This window comes from Sceloporus occidentalis, unplaced genomic scaffold, assembly GCF_023333645.1.
Source record: "Sceloporus occidentalis isolate IW3139 unplaced genomic scaffold, rSceOcc1.0.p SCAF_42, whole genome shotgun sequence".
NCBI classification, from domain to species: Eukaryota; Metazoa; Chordata; class Lepidosauria; order Squamata; family Phrynosomatidae; genus Sceloporus; species Sceloporus occidentalis.
Genome location: NW_028317022.1, coordinates 7,363,053 through 7,377,421, shown reverse-complemented (window position 1 = coordinate 7,377,421; position 14,369 = coordinate 7,363,053). Strand labels below are relative to the sequence as shown.

Here is a 14,369-nt window from a genome sequence, read left to right as displayed (position 1 = left end):
TTGCTCACGTTTATTCATCTTGTGAGGGCCTTATGATGCAAGTAGCAAGAATGTGATGTCACATCCTTAATTTGGCCTTTATAAGATCTAGTTACAGATCTCTTTTTCGTTGTGATTGAAGGGGAGATGGTTTCTTAAAAGGAAGTTCTCAGAACTATGTCAAACATGAGCAATACAATGCTTGAGAAATATACGGTATGTATGTCCCTGGCTCTTCATTGGTATGTAACTACTATCCACCAGCATTCAAATTGCTCATCCCTATGAGCTTCATAAGTTTAAAAGGGTAAAAAGGGTGGAAATAAGTGAGCATTCCTCAAAAACATTGTGCAATTGTAAAGCCAGTGATCCGTTCGATCAATCTTACTGTAAACTGTTTATATTTCCTTCCAGACTATTGTTTAAATACATTTAAGTGCAGATATATAAAATCATACTGTATATCACATGACTGGTTTGTAATTTCAGTATTAACTATGAAAATGCCATTCATATACATGGAATTAATGCATTGAATTTGCTGTTTTTACACATCCGTATACTAGAATAATAATATTGCTAAAGTTGTTATATGCAAAAATGAATAATGATATGGTACGGATTAAATCCAAATGTGTATAGTATAGTTATGATGAAAGGGGGGGAAATTAAGTTAAACAAAAATACATTCCAAAAGTAAGAAGCAGAAAGCAGAACAGTACCTGGAGAGCAGGAGACAGGTCTGAGGTAGGAGAGAGAGAAATGTGGACCTAGAAAGAGTAGTAGCTTTAGGCAATAAACAGAAATATGGAGAAATACAATAAGACTAACTTTAAGTGCCAGGAAAACGTACAAATCAATTTGGTCTCTTTTGAAGAACACAAGGTTATTTATTCAATGCCCTCAATGTTTTTGAGAAAAGGCAGTGTTTCCTAAGTTACAAGCTGCTTTCACACAGCCTGCTTGAATTTTTACCAAGATCAGTAAAGGGGATCCTAACTAAATTCTCAATATCATTTGGGCATCGAAAGGAGTAGTCCTCAATACACATCTGCAGCCCACCAGCTGTCAGTCGGACAGCTACAGAATGAAAGATAACTTTGGCTTTTCTCTATAACCAAAGTTATTTTAAATGATTACGGGCTCTTTAAGGGGCCTAGAGTTTGCAAGCTCAACCATCTTTTTTTCTTGCCAAAAATTACACTGAACAAATGCCAGACGCTAAAAAAGTTTTGTTATATCAAAGTGATATTTTGGTGCAGAAATAACAAAAAGAAGAGTATTGAGCAATACAAGGTCCTCCTGCAAAGAGGATATGTCACTTTTTAATTTCCTACATTTTACGATTCAATACATTGAACAAATCTTTATAGCAGTGCTTACAGATTGCAACCCCCCCCCCGAATATACATGTTAAGTGTTGACCATAGGAGCAGCAGCATTTACTTCTTGTTCTTAGGTTCTGGACTGTTATTTTGGCAGTAACATAGAGCTGATCCTCTATTTTTGTTATTTTTGTGTTACCAGAAAACCTATGCACCTATACTCCTTAATAACAAAGCTGTTCTAATCACTACTGATGAAAATTACAAGGAAATTTGGCTATACTGGCATTATGGTACTATCAAAGTCTTCACTACATTAAACAACTGTTTAAACTCTCCTGCAAAAAAATGCTTTATAGATTCAACTGCACTGGTACCTTCACTTGGCGTTTCCAAACAAATCAAATAATTCAAAATTCTCCTTTTATACAGTCACTCTGGTTTTCAGATTGAATGTAGTGATATAGTCATGACAATTCAGCTGTTGACTGATGGCATATAGCTCAATTGTCAGCAAGTGTCCTGCAGGAGCTGGCACGTGTTTGGAGAAGCTAATCCACAATAAAAAAAAGCCAGATAAACATATCCAAGGCTTTTTGTACTTTTTCACCCTGCTAGGAATAAAGAAAAAGCACTATTGCATTTGCCAATTTATTAATCCTGGTGTGTGTCGGTGTGGCAGACCCTGTCCTGGTGTATGTTTGGGTGTTGGTGTGGCATAGCCTGTCCTGGTGTGTGTGGTTGTGTGTTGGTGTGGCAGACGCTGTCCTGGTGTATGTTTGGGTGATGGTGTGGCATAGCCTGTCCTGGTGTGTGTGTTGGTGTGGCAGAGCCTGTCCTGGTGTGTGTGTTTGGGTGTCGGGGTGGCAGAGCCCTTCCCAGTGTGTGTGTATTTGGGTGTCTGTGTGGCAGAACCTGTCCTGGTGTGTGTGTGTGTTTTGGTGTCTATGTGGCAGAGCCTGTCCTGGTGTGTGTGTGTCTGGGTGTCAGTGTTGCAGAGCCTGTCCTAGTGTGTGTGTTTGGGTGTCAGTGTGGCAGAGCCTGTCCTGGTGGGGCTTTGGTGTGTCGGTGTAGCAGAGCCTGTTCTGGTGTGTGTGTTTGGGTGTCGGTGTGGCAGAGCCTGTCCTGTGTGTGTGCTTCAGTGTCGGTGTGGCAGAGCCTGTCTTGGTGTGTGTGTGTGTTTGGTCATAAAGTAAAGGTTTTGTGTTATTTACTATATTTCAATCTGTGTATCCTATTAAAAAGGATTAGTGGCACTAAATTGTGGCTTCAGGCATCCCGTGTATGATGACTTTTTTTTTGTGTACTGATGTACTCCCAATCCCATCACATAAGATTCTATCTTATACTATCTGCCTAGCACTGATGTTCTCTTTACCCAGTACACATGGATGCCAAGGAGTTAAGATTTCTGTCTATTTTGTCTATTTTATTTATTTCCATAAAAGGGTCCACCAAAATCCTCAGAGCCACGCCCATCATGCGCTTAATCCGGCCATGTCATGCAATGCTGACTGCCAGAATGGAGGTTGTCCTTCTAACTGGTTCATCGTCTGGGCTCACTCCACTGTTTATCCAGCCATAACAGCTGAACCAGACATGTTCAGGCACACATCAATGCACATCTCTAATATCGACTGACCTTCCTTTACTTCTTTTTTATATAGGATATGTGAATAAACCATGTAAAGAGAATAAGTAGAATAGTCCCCAATGCCCTCATGTTGGTTGTCAGCAGGAATTGAAGGGATGACAGGAAAATCTTAATGTTTGCTGCACGCTTGTACAAACGTGAATCTGCCCTCATGCCCTGAGGCAGTTCCTTTTCTAAGAAAAAAGTTAAATAAAACAACAACTTTTTTTATTCACACTTTTTTCTTTCATATCAACCTTTGAAAAAAGAGCTCTTTCCTGGCTCAGAAAAAAATGCATTTGAGCCTATGTTCTTTCCGGGCTCCTAAAGAAATAAACTGTATATAAATCCTTGTATCACGGATAGCTAAATAAACTTCATATAGACTAAGACTTATCCAGTCCATGATAGAGAGGATTTAGGAACATACTTGGTAAATTCTTCTATAAAACAATACAAACTATTACATATTAATGACATATATGGTGATGGCTCATTTTAGGCGGGTTTACCCTGTGGTACGCACTTGCAATATTTTTTTATGGGATAATCCAAACCTCTGTTTCTATTAGTAGAAAAACAATTTTGTCAAGAAAGGCATACTGCTATAATGGAGGTTTTTTTTCAGGGGAATTAATCATAGTGTTTCCCTAATTCCATGCCCTAAACGCTTCTGTGATTGAAATATGCCGACTAGGCCATGTATCATTTTCACAGACCTTTACTATAAGAGAACCAGGGGTGAAAATGCTTAAAGTTTCTCCTGGCACATATCGCTATTGAAAATATTAATCAACTGATTCCATTCGTTTGAAACAGAGGCTTACATGTCTGCGTGTGCATGGTGCCTGGCCAAATCTTCAACTTAAACAAGAGGTTTTCAATAAAGAAGCTGGTTTCCGGCAATAGGCTTACTTGACGCATTTGAAGACATAAGCGTCAGTGCCAAGAAAAGTTATTCTAGACTGGTCTAATCCTAAAATAACTGGTGCTTCTATAGACTCATTTATAATAAAAGGAGTACGCGTAACATAGTTTCACTTGCTGTAAACATAGAATGCATGTTTTAGATCACGCTTCAGTGGAGATTTTCCTTCATGACCTTGGACTTTGAAGCTGAGAACCGAAAGATTAACAATTTTTTATACATGGCAACGAACAATAACATCTCCATAAAGCTAATATATGGCACTATACATCACAGGAGACTAACATGTAAGATCAAGTAGCCAGATATGGTATTTTTGGTTCTACAGCCTTTCCAAGAATAATCTTTTTATATATACACTTAGCTCACAATAACCACCTATTTGATGAAGCATTAACAAGTATCGGGGAAATATTATTCACAATTTTTTTTTTTTTTTAAATAGTCACAAGCAATGAAAAGTTCACTTATTTTCTGTGTCTGTAGCTTTCCAAAACGTCTGGTTGCTTTCCATAAGTTCATAAATTCAAATGTTATAACTCTAGGCCTCGAGGGACAAAAAAGGGCCATCTCAATAAAAAATATTTTAATTACGTGCTTTGAGGTAATACACAAAATTCCTGGCATATTTGTGGCCCTTGACGCCTGGAGTAAAAACACTTTATACCAAACAATAAAATAAAAACAATTTAGCCTTAGTGGTGCAGCTTTGTGGAATTAGATGGCGCTATATAAATGAATAATACACAAAATAGTATTTAATAGTAATATTATTTTAATGTTTGGAGGGATTACAAGAAGAAATAATCATGTAAAACCCATAACGAGTAGAGAAGATGGCTTCCTTGACTACTTCTGACAAACATATAACGGTTATTTTAAACATCAATATATACAGTAAAACTGTAAAATATTAGACATGGAAAAATATCAAGAGCTCTTAAAGAAGAAGGCCTTGTACCTATTTGACTATAAAAAACATTTTCAATGGTAACGCTATGCAATGCATTTATGTAATTTAGTTTTTTTTTCCTTAGAATTCTCTATCTACTTTATATGGCATTGCAATAGAAAATTGTTAATTTGTATACAAAATTATTACAAAAAGGATTATTAGCTTTCTGGTGTTTGTTCGTATACTTTTGGGTATTATATTTTCTCTAACGTTAATAAGAAAAATGGATGTTGCTGCATTAGCCAAAGAGAAAATGGATACTTTAATTGAAGTCAATAATTTTTATTGGGCCAACAAAGAAAAATATGTAAAGTTCAGGACCTCAAGAGATCCCATCTGAAGAAGGGACATCTGAGATCCCCAAAGCTTATATAACTTTACATATTTTTTGTCTGTTGGCCCAATAAAAGGTCTAAACTTACATTTAAGACTCTAACATTAAAAGATTAGAGGAGAGAAACCCAATTCTTCAACTAGGCCAAATATAACAGCATTGGTGATATCATCTCATTTGAAAATCCAAAAGCTTCTGCCAGTCCATAGGAATGGTTTGATTTGGCAGGATATGTAACTTGAACGCAACCCTTAACTCAGAGGAAATGATAGTTACATAAAGTGTTCTAAGTTTTTACCAAATAAGGTCTGACGTGCATACAGAACGCATTTCTCAAATATGTGCGTCTTTCACCAAATTTGTTAAAACACAGTACTTTACCTAAAGGCTATACCTAAAACACATAATCACTTATTTTTAAACACAGACTAACTTTGCCAGTTTACAAACATCTAAGTTATGTGTTTAAAAGTGATGGATAAAATATTGTCTTCATAGTCTGCCCCCAGTGTCTTTTATGCGATGTATTTTTATTGTAGCTATATAATAAAATATAAATCAAGTAATACTTAATGGTCACTATTGAAAATCCTTTTGTATACACACCAATATTTGTCTGAAGGCTGTCTGTAGCTTTGTATTTAAAAATATCTTGAATGCAAGATGGCTGCTTGAGTCCGAAGGTTTTAAAAGTCAATACATAGTCAACAAAATAAAAATGAAGCTAATACTTTTTACGGCATGGGTTGATATGATTGGAGATACTGTTAATTTTAGATGTACAAAAAGTAATGGGTTAACTGGTGAAGCAAATTTGTTCATATATCCTTAAGCTCAGTACATTGACTAAGTGAAAGCAGAGACATAGAAACATAGAATTTGACGGTAGATAAGAACCATTGGACCCATCTAGTCCGCCCATTTTTCCTGATGTAGAGACTCACACCTTAATCAGTCCTTGGTCTTGTCTTAGATTCAGGGCAACTTTATGCCTTTATGTTTCTTCAACGTATTGGCCTCTACCACATATGTTGGGAGGCTGTTCCATTTATCTACCACCTTCTTAGGAAGATACCACCTAATTAGGACCATAACAACATCACTTTTTAATTGTATTTATTAAACAATGTTGTACAAGCTCCTTCATTTCCACATGGCTGCAATTTTAGACATAGTGGATTTTATTTTGCTTGCTGAGTGCTGTAAACTAAAGAGCCATGTTTAAAGCGATGTGTAAAGTAGCAGAGATCGGCAAATGAGAGATCCCATGTATGCAGTGGGTAAGAAACGTCTCCAGCGAGAATTCCTAGAGTACATTGGAAATTGTGATTGGATTGGATTGTTTTGAGACATGCCAATGTTGGCATAAGTGTATTTTATATTGGTTGCTGTACACTTTATGTTGGAGCACTTTTGTCACTTTTTTGGTCAACATAATCATATCAAATCTGTATCTAGCTGCTGCTCTAAGACATATGGAAAGGTAGAACCGAACAAATCCTGAAGTGTGTTGACTTCAGACCAGAATTGTTTTAGATAGATGCCTATTAAAATAATCATGTATTATTTTATTTCATGTATCGTTTTGGAAACATGCTTGAATCCATCGTAAGGACCTCTTGATGTTTTATCCACCAGACAAGGATATGAAGCAAGTTCAAGTACAATGCTACACCAGAGTGATTTGCCTTTTTTTTTAAATACCAGGTCAAATGAGAAATACAGGTTTTCACTTTTGGTGGAGTGTGTTTAATTAAAAAAAAAGTACCTAGCTCAAGTCAGAAGACTTTGAAGAGTTACACAGCTCAAAAGAATAAGCAGCTGTTGGTATCTACTGGGGTTTCTCTTTTTGATCTCCATCCATCGTCAAAAAAAGAAAAATTACTCATTTTTGGGGTCTAATTTCATCATTTGACTAAATCGGTGCCCAGATATGACACACTAACACCAAGGGAGCTCTGTGTAAATGAGTCAGCTTCAGTAAAGAGTTTAATCTTTGTGGTTTTCAAGTAAATGTATCTAGAGCCTGAGTCATCTATTAAAGGTCAATTGTACCAAGATAATATATGAATATAAGGATATTTATATATAAGGGGACATTATAATCAGTGGTTTATCATGGCTGGGTCCTGCCATGCTCTATGCTGAGCAGCATATCCTGGCACAATGCATTTTAAAGAAGCACGGTGCGAAGAAAGATCATTATGGAGCCTATGCCGGCTAAGCACTGTGTGTGCACCGTAGTGTACATTGGTGGTTGCAAATCTTGAGGTTGTTTGATGATTAAGGAAAAAGAAGGGAAGATCCAGACGGTAATATAATAAAAATGACCTTATGTTATAAGACAGTATCATAGGAACGATTCATGAAATGTTTGCATTGTTGTACAAACTGAATTTCACGATATTTCATATGATAAAGAAGATATATATAAAAACACTACTATGCCTCCCAACAGTCCCTAGTTTGCCACTCTATCCTGCTGTCCTACTGAGCTCTATCTCGCATCTCATGGTCATTCGGGACCACCGGAGAAGGCATACCTGTATATACAGAATTGTGTGTATGCATAGTAGCGCAGCCAGTTTGAGTGACACTCTACCTCCCAAGCTCTGACCCAAGCATCCCGATTTGCCAGGATTAGAAGTAGGGAGGTATGCATTACTCACCATTACTTAAAATGCAAAAAAACATGGCATATAGATAGACAGATTCTGTTTCACTAGTGACTTTACTCTATGACTCACATCATGTTAAGTTCATTTCATGCGCATGTGCTATAAACATCTGACATGTAACATCATTATACATTATGCTATAAAGCAGAGTAGTTATAGCGATATCACATTCCATGTCTCTTAACAAAGTGTATCTGGACATCAAGGAAACATGTCACTAATATGCGCCAAATGTTCTCAAAAACTGTATATTGTAACCTGTATTAACTAGTGGAAACAAACAAACTCTTAAAACCTCCAGCACTTACTCAGTAGACAGTCAAACCTAGAACTGACTAGATTAGGGTGCAAATGCAAGCACCAGAGAGCAATAATTTTTGTTGCCTTAGGGCATAGAGAAAATACAACATGTATAAACACGATTATGAGATCCTCTCACTTTGATACTGTAACCTTGCCACACATGTATTGCTCATTATGGTAATTATCTGATGATGATAAAATTCCTCCAGTCTTAGATGACTGGGGTAAGGAGATAAAAATCACAACCACTTGAAAATGGCAAAGAAAGCAAGCATTCTTTCACCTTGTGTCTATACGTTTGAACAGACGTAACTAAATGACCGTGACAGCCATTTTATTACGGTATGCAATCTGGAGTCTAAGGAGAGGTGCACTGCATTGGAAGCTATAAATGTGCAATATAGTGTGACTTGTATTTAATCAACAGCCATACTACGCAAGAAATTACATGTCTAAGCTAATACTTTAAGCTCACTGAAGATCCAGGAGACTAGGATACCCAAAATCTTTCCAAGGACCCCCATGACAATATATTAGTGTACTCTCTAGTCCTTAGCCATTTACCACTTGAGTATCAGGTCCCCACTGTCCTATAAACTGTAAATACTAGCGAGCAGTTTATGTCATTATTACATACAAAGTTATTATATAGCAAGGAGCTCTTGGTTCTATAGGAATACAATTTAATAATAGTCTTCAAGTTTCATAAATACGCTGATTTCTACAGATTTTTCTAGCGTTTAAAGGGCAATCTGGTTTCTGCATGTCTTGAACACAGTAAAAGCATTAGTAGTGACAAGTGAAAGCCCTGTCTTTAAAGCTACTTATCTAATGCCAATTAGAAGTTTAGATGATTTGAGGGTTTGTTTGTCCAGAAAAACGCAGATCCCTTGTTTTTTTATCCCAAATTCAGTCGTTTACTGAGTTTGAGCAGAAATGTCCAACATAAGTATTGCAGATGCATAAACTGTATGTGAACCGCACAGATGTATAATGTTCTCTTCTTGTCTTACATTAAGCTACTTTCACATAATTTGTATGGCACAAATGTAACAGAAACCTCAACAGATTTATCAGACAGAAGTATGCACTGACTTGAGGGCAAACCGCAACTTACTCACTGATTACTGCCTATCCCTCCAAAGCTATTGTAATCCTGTCCTACACAGGAATTCCTTCAACATTTACTTTCACCTCTTTAATCCATCTTTAATGTTGCTGCCAAAATCAAGTGAACTGACCTGTTACTCTGTCTGTTGCTCAAGAAGACAGAAAGTGACTTGAAACATACCACAATTTCCTCTCCAAATTAGATTTCCTTCAAAATGACCATTTGATGATCATCAGCACAGTCTTCAGTGGCCACGCAACTCCCACCTTGAGAAATTTCTACATAAACTTCCTGAATCTTCCTACCGTGGACCATTTTATGATTACGATGGAGCAGTGATATAAGATCCAAGCCCTGCAGAGCAAGGGTAGATCAGAATGAGTCTAATGTGAAGCTCTGGACACTTGTTTCAAGTGGCTTCCTTGTAGAATTGTCTGGTCTACCTTACGGGAAATCAGGTCCTGAATTCTTCAACCAGATGGACACAAACTGGCCAACCCTGTTTCAGCCAACTACCGCCACCATCATACTTCTTCACTTCTGCTGTGTTTCTTTAATTAAATTCATCACATTTTGGTTTTCAGTGTTTTAGTTATTTTATGTCAAATATAACCCTTCCCTTTTAAAAACTACAACAAGGTACTTCACAAAATGGAAATAGTGCAGTATTTTAACACATTCTCTCTGTATCAAGCGAGTTTATTTTCTTAAATAAGGCTGTCCAATGAAGGCCTTATAGTGGCAATGTATTAATATGACTGTAATTTACATGTGACTCTTCTGAGCTAAGATGGCACTGAACACTTACCATGCCTCTGACACATGCACATTATAAAATGTTGGGAATCCATTGGAAAGAATCTTCTAAAAGAGAGAACATTTAAATGCTTCCTTAAACCTGTGAAGCAAGCATTCTCTAACGTGTCTGCCTAGAGATTAGGAGGCCAGACAGTACCAGGGTGGCTGGCATCTTATTCTGGTACACATAAGTTGATTCATTTCTGAAGTACAGGACTTTTTTTTTGATTTCATATGCTTTCTGTGGGATGGGAAGTAAAATAGCCCATTAGAGTGTGGGTTTTAAAGTAAGATTACTTTATTCGCTGCCACCTATATGTCAAGGAAGCCGTAATTCAGATGCAGGGCCGGCCTTAGGGGTGTGCGACCTGTGCGACCGCACAGGGCGCCATGGTAGCAGGGGCGCCTGCCCGGGACTTAACTTAAAACATCGTTGGTTTTTTTTGTTGTTTTTTTTTGAAACTTTATTTAACATCATTCATGTTAAATAAAGTTTTAAAAAAAAACAAAAAAACCCGATGCTTTAATCTAAGTCCCGGGCAGGGGCGCCGAGCGGTTGCTCGTGAAGTTCTCAGCAACCGCTCGGCGCCCCTTACTCTCCGTGACTCTGTTTGAAGGGGCAGGGGGGGGGGTAGTTTGAAGGGGGGTAGTGAGGGGGGGCACCAGAGGAGTAGTCCGCACAGGGCGCCACAACGCCTAAGGCCGGCTCTGATCAGATGGATATAGTTTAACCATTTCAAAGACTTGATGGTACTCCTACGTATTCACAGCACTACCATGACACAATTGCCCTGAGTAAAAGTATCTGCACTTCTTCCAGTAATAAGGTGTGTTACAAGCTCTGACAGGTAAATTCCTTCACTCGCAATCAAGAAGCAATGCAGCCAGCTAGAACCACAGACAAAAAATGTAAACATGATGTCGAAGATAAGAGGTTTTTTCTTTTTTTCTTGAACATCATAAATCTACGTTGGACTAGACTTCCCCACTTACTTCTTGTCATCCCTTAGACACCTACACATTTCTCTGTCTACAATCGCCATTGAAAAACTGCATGGCAGGCATTAGTGATGGAATTCCAGACACGTACTGCACTTTCATTAAATATTAAATATGTTCGATAAAGAACTTTGAATAACTGAGTAAACACGACATAATGTCATTTATCACTGAATAAGACACCGATCTTATCCTGAAACGGGTCACAACATGTATCAAATTCATTAATAAACATAACTTGTTAAAATTACAAAATACAAAGTGAGCTGCAGTTCTCTATAAAATAACTTTGGGTTGGATAACTATTTGCTTTCTTGTACACATTTTCCATATACGTTTACAAAAAAGAATGTAATATGAGTTTATTAGAAATCAAATCATATAGTCATCAACCATAACTTATTGTTATTAAACTTATGGAAAGGTACACCACCTGCTTAATATCTTTATACTTTCTTTTGCATCCTTGTGTTCTATACAATTTAGAATTTGCAGATTAGGGGGATCATGGCAAGATTTTTTGGGTTCTGCACCTGTTACAGGAAATGTAAAGGAAAACTATTTTTGTTCTATTTGTTTAATTTAGACCAGACGAGCAAAGATATACAATACTGGCAAGAATGATCGCTTTACTATATGAGAATATCTTCTTATTGGATGAAATCCTTAAAATTGGTAAGCCAAAAAAAAGCTATTTAAGTTACGGAAAAAAAATGTTCTGCAGCAGACTTGCGGATTTGGCACTGTTTTGCAGTCGCTGTGAGTTTGTAGCTCAAAACTCGATGTATCCTGGAATAAAATGTCCCAATTATTGAGTACCTGTCAAGTTCTACAAACTTTAATAGAATCTAATTAGGTATGTCCAACTCACACAAAACATGAGTGGGTGAAGTAAAATCTGTAGAGATCATACTCTAGAGCTCAAAGGTTTCTTTAATGTAATACAAAGCTGCTAGAAAATAAAGTGGAGATGGTTCTCTAACTGGAAAGAAATGCAGAGCCCTGTGCATTTAAGTTGATTTATATGCAATAATGAAGAACTGATTTGTAGAGTGAATGATTCATTAAAATGTATGGCAAACAAGACATATATATTATGCAGCATGTACGCTCCTCTCCGAGTATAAAAGAAGTGAAGGTAGGAAATTTAATTGTAAAAAAAGGCAAATGTTGAGCTTTTTACTTAAAAGAAAACTGTATGGCGTAAAGTGTATCGACGTTTAATGCATTGAATCAATTCATTTTAGCATGTGGAGTTGCGGCACTTACCTACTCTGAAGTTACTCGATGTCAGGGTATCAGCAGCATGGCCGTTTTCACTAATGAGCGTGGTGGTATTTCCTTTTTCACAGCTGTTCTGACAATGTCCCTTAGTGCAGGTCACTTTGCAAATACTGGGTGTGAAGACCACCTTAATACGTCCAGTCTGATTTCCCACTGCCAGGGGAGGCACAGAGAAAAGGAAAAACAGACAGATCAGCTTGGTATCCATTTGGTTTCCTCCCCAAGTCCAAAAAAAAAAATGTGTTAAAGTGAGAGACAAGTATGAGAAGAGTTAGACAGCTCCTAAGCGCACTCTGCTCTGTATCCAGTGGTGTCTCTAAAACAGGAGTAGGAAGATTAACAAACAGAACTCCGGGATGTACTCCAAAACCACATTTAAAGTCGAGTCACCAGAGTTGGATTAGTAATCACAATGCTTGACTTTATTCACCAGGAGAGAGAAAGTAAAAATTAAAAAAAAAATCAATAAAAAATGGGGCATGACAGCTTAAAAAGCCAGCTCTGACAGGCAGATGTAATGTAAAGAGGCTGGCTGTACACCTAGGAGAGGATAAACTCCTGTTTCTTCATACACACACACACTCCAGCTGTTCCTGCAGTTATTAAGTCACTCTCCCTTTCTCCCTCTCTCTTTCCCTGTCTCCGCAGTCCGTCCCCTGGAAATGTTTTAGGCATGCGGCGTGTCTGAGAACATCTGTCTCATATCTCCTGGCACCGCAGACGAAAGTGATAAAATCTTATGTGACGCAGCTAACAGGCCAATTTTCTTTTCTTTTTTTTTCACTACCTTTTGGCAAAACCTCTCCCAGCGGATTTGTGAATTATATAGCTCTAACTGATGATATTTCTGCAGAAGCAAATTGTTGACCAAGTCTTAATAATTGGTGTTTAATGTCTGAATTTAAGTTACTAAGTAGCCATTTCAGTTTGCATTATACGGATAGATACTCGCATTTTATTTGCAAAATGCAACAGTTATGAACAGTGAAACCTTTTCACTGATATCAACACAATATATTATGATCATACTAAGTTAAAACCAAATAAAAAAATGCATAATAAATCATTTGTTCCAGAAGTACTGGAAATTGCTTTATTTTTTAAAGACCACAAAACATATAAATCTTCTTTTTCAGGAATATGTAACACTTGGCATTTAGATTTTTTTCAATTGCTTATTCAAGGTAATTCTACTTTTTTTTAAACATTGTTCACAGTGCTAGACAATGAAGGCTGTAACATGAGAATGGATCTTCATTTCTCTAAAACTGAATTAACAAATATTTCAGAACACAGACCGCAAGAATTAACAGTTGGAATGCCAAGCCTTCAAAGCACTGAAATGTGCACCTAACCAATGTAAGCACTCCAGACTGGAAACAGTTAAAAAAAATTATCATTTATTTCTACAGTAAGCATCCAGGGTGTACCTGTTGGACTGTTTCAGTGCCGAATTATGCACCTTAATGACAATAATGTCTAACCGTAAGGTGTTTTACAATAACTAGGGATATTTTAAACAGATCAGTTAAAGGTTAAAATCAAACAATTAGCTAGAACATTCTCTTGGATTCCATAGTGACTGGTCCACATTAACCACTTTGCCCCCAAGTTGCTTTTTTCTGCATACCGACCAGGTTTATAGTTATTATGGGACATGGGATGAAAGCTTCATGTTGTTGGAACCCCCAATCATCAGCAGCTTCACAGCTGTACAAGTGTTTAGAAGTCATTCAGTTTCCAACTGAGATATATTACCATATGTCTGGCTGGGATTGTAAGAGTTAACTCAATCACACATGTTCGCACATGTTTGTTAACATATGCTTTGCCCTGTTAAAGACTAATACTTGTCTATGAACTGTTGACCAACAGAAGATGAGCTTCCATTACTTGGCCATGAACAGTTATAGCATCTCTATAGGATAGGGCTGAACACCCTATTAATGATAAACAGGTTAAGAGGCAAAGCCAATACATTCCACATTCATAGGAACAAAAGTGTGTAGGATGTTTGAAGGAAGTGATGAGATATTTTGAAA

The 14,369-nt window shown here is 37.3% G+C and overlaps 1 pseudogene; it reads right to left on the bottom strand.

Moving 5' to 3' along the window:
- The window catches only part of LOC149289952 (latent-transforming growth factor beta-binding protein 1-like), an 84,375-nt pseudogene extending 71,840 nt beyond the window's left edge, over positions 1-12,535 (bottom strand).
- Between the last annotated feature and the right edge of the window lie 1,834 nt (positions 12,536-14,369).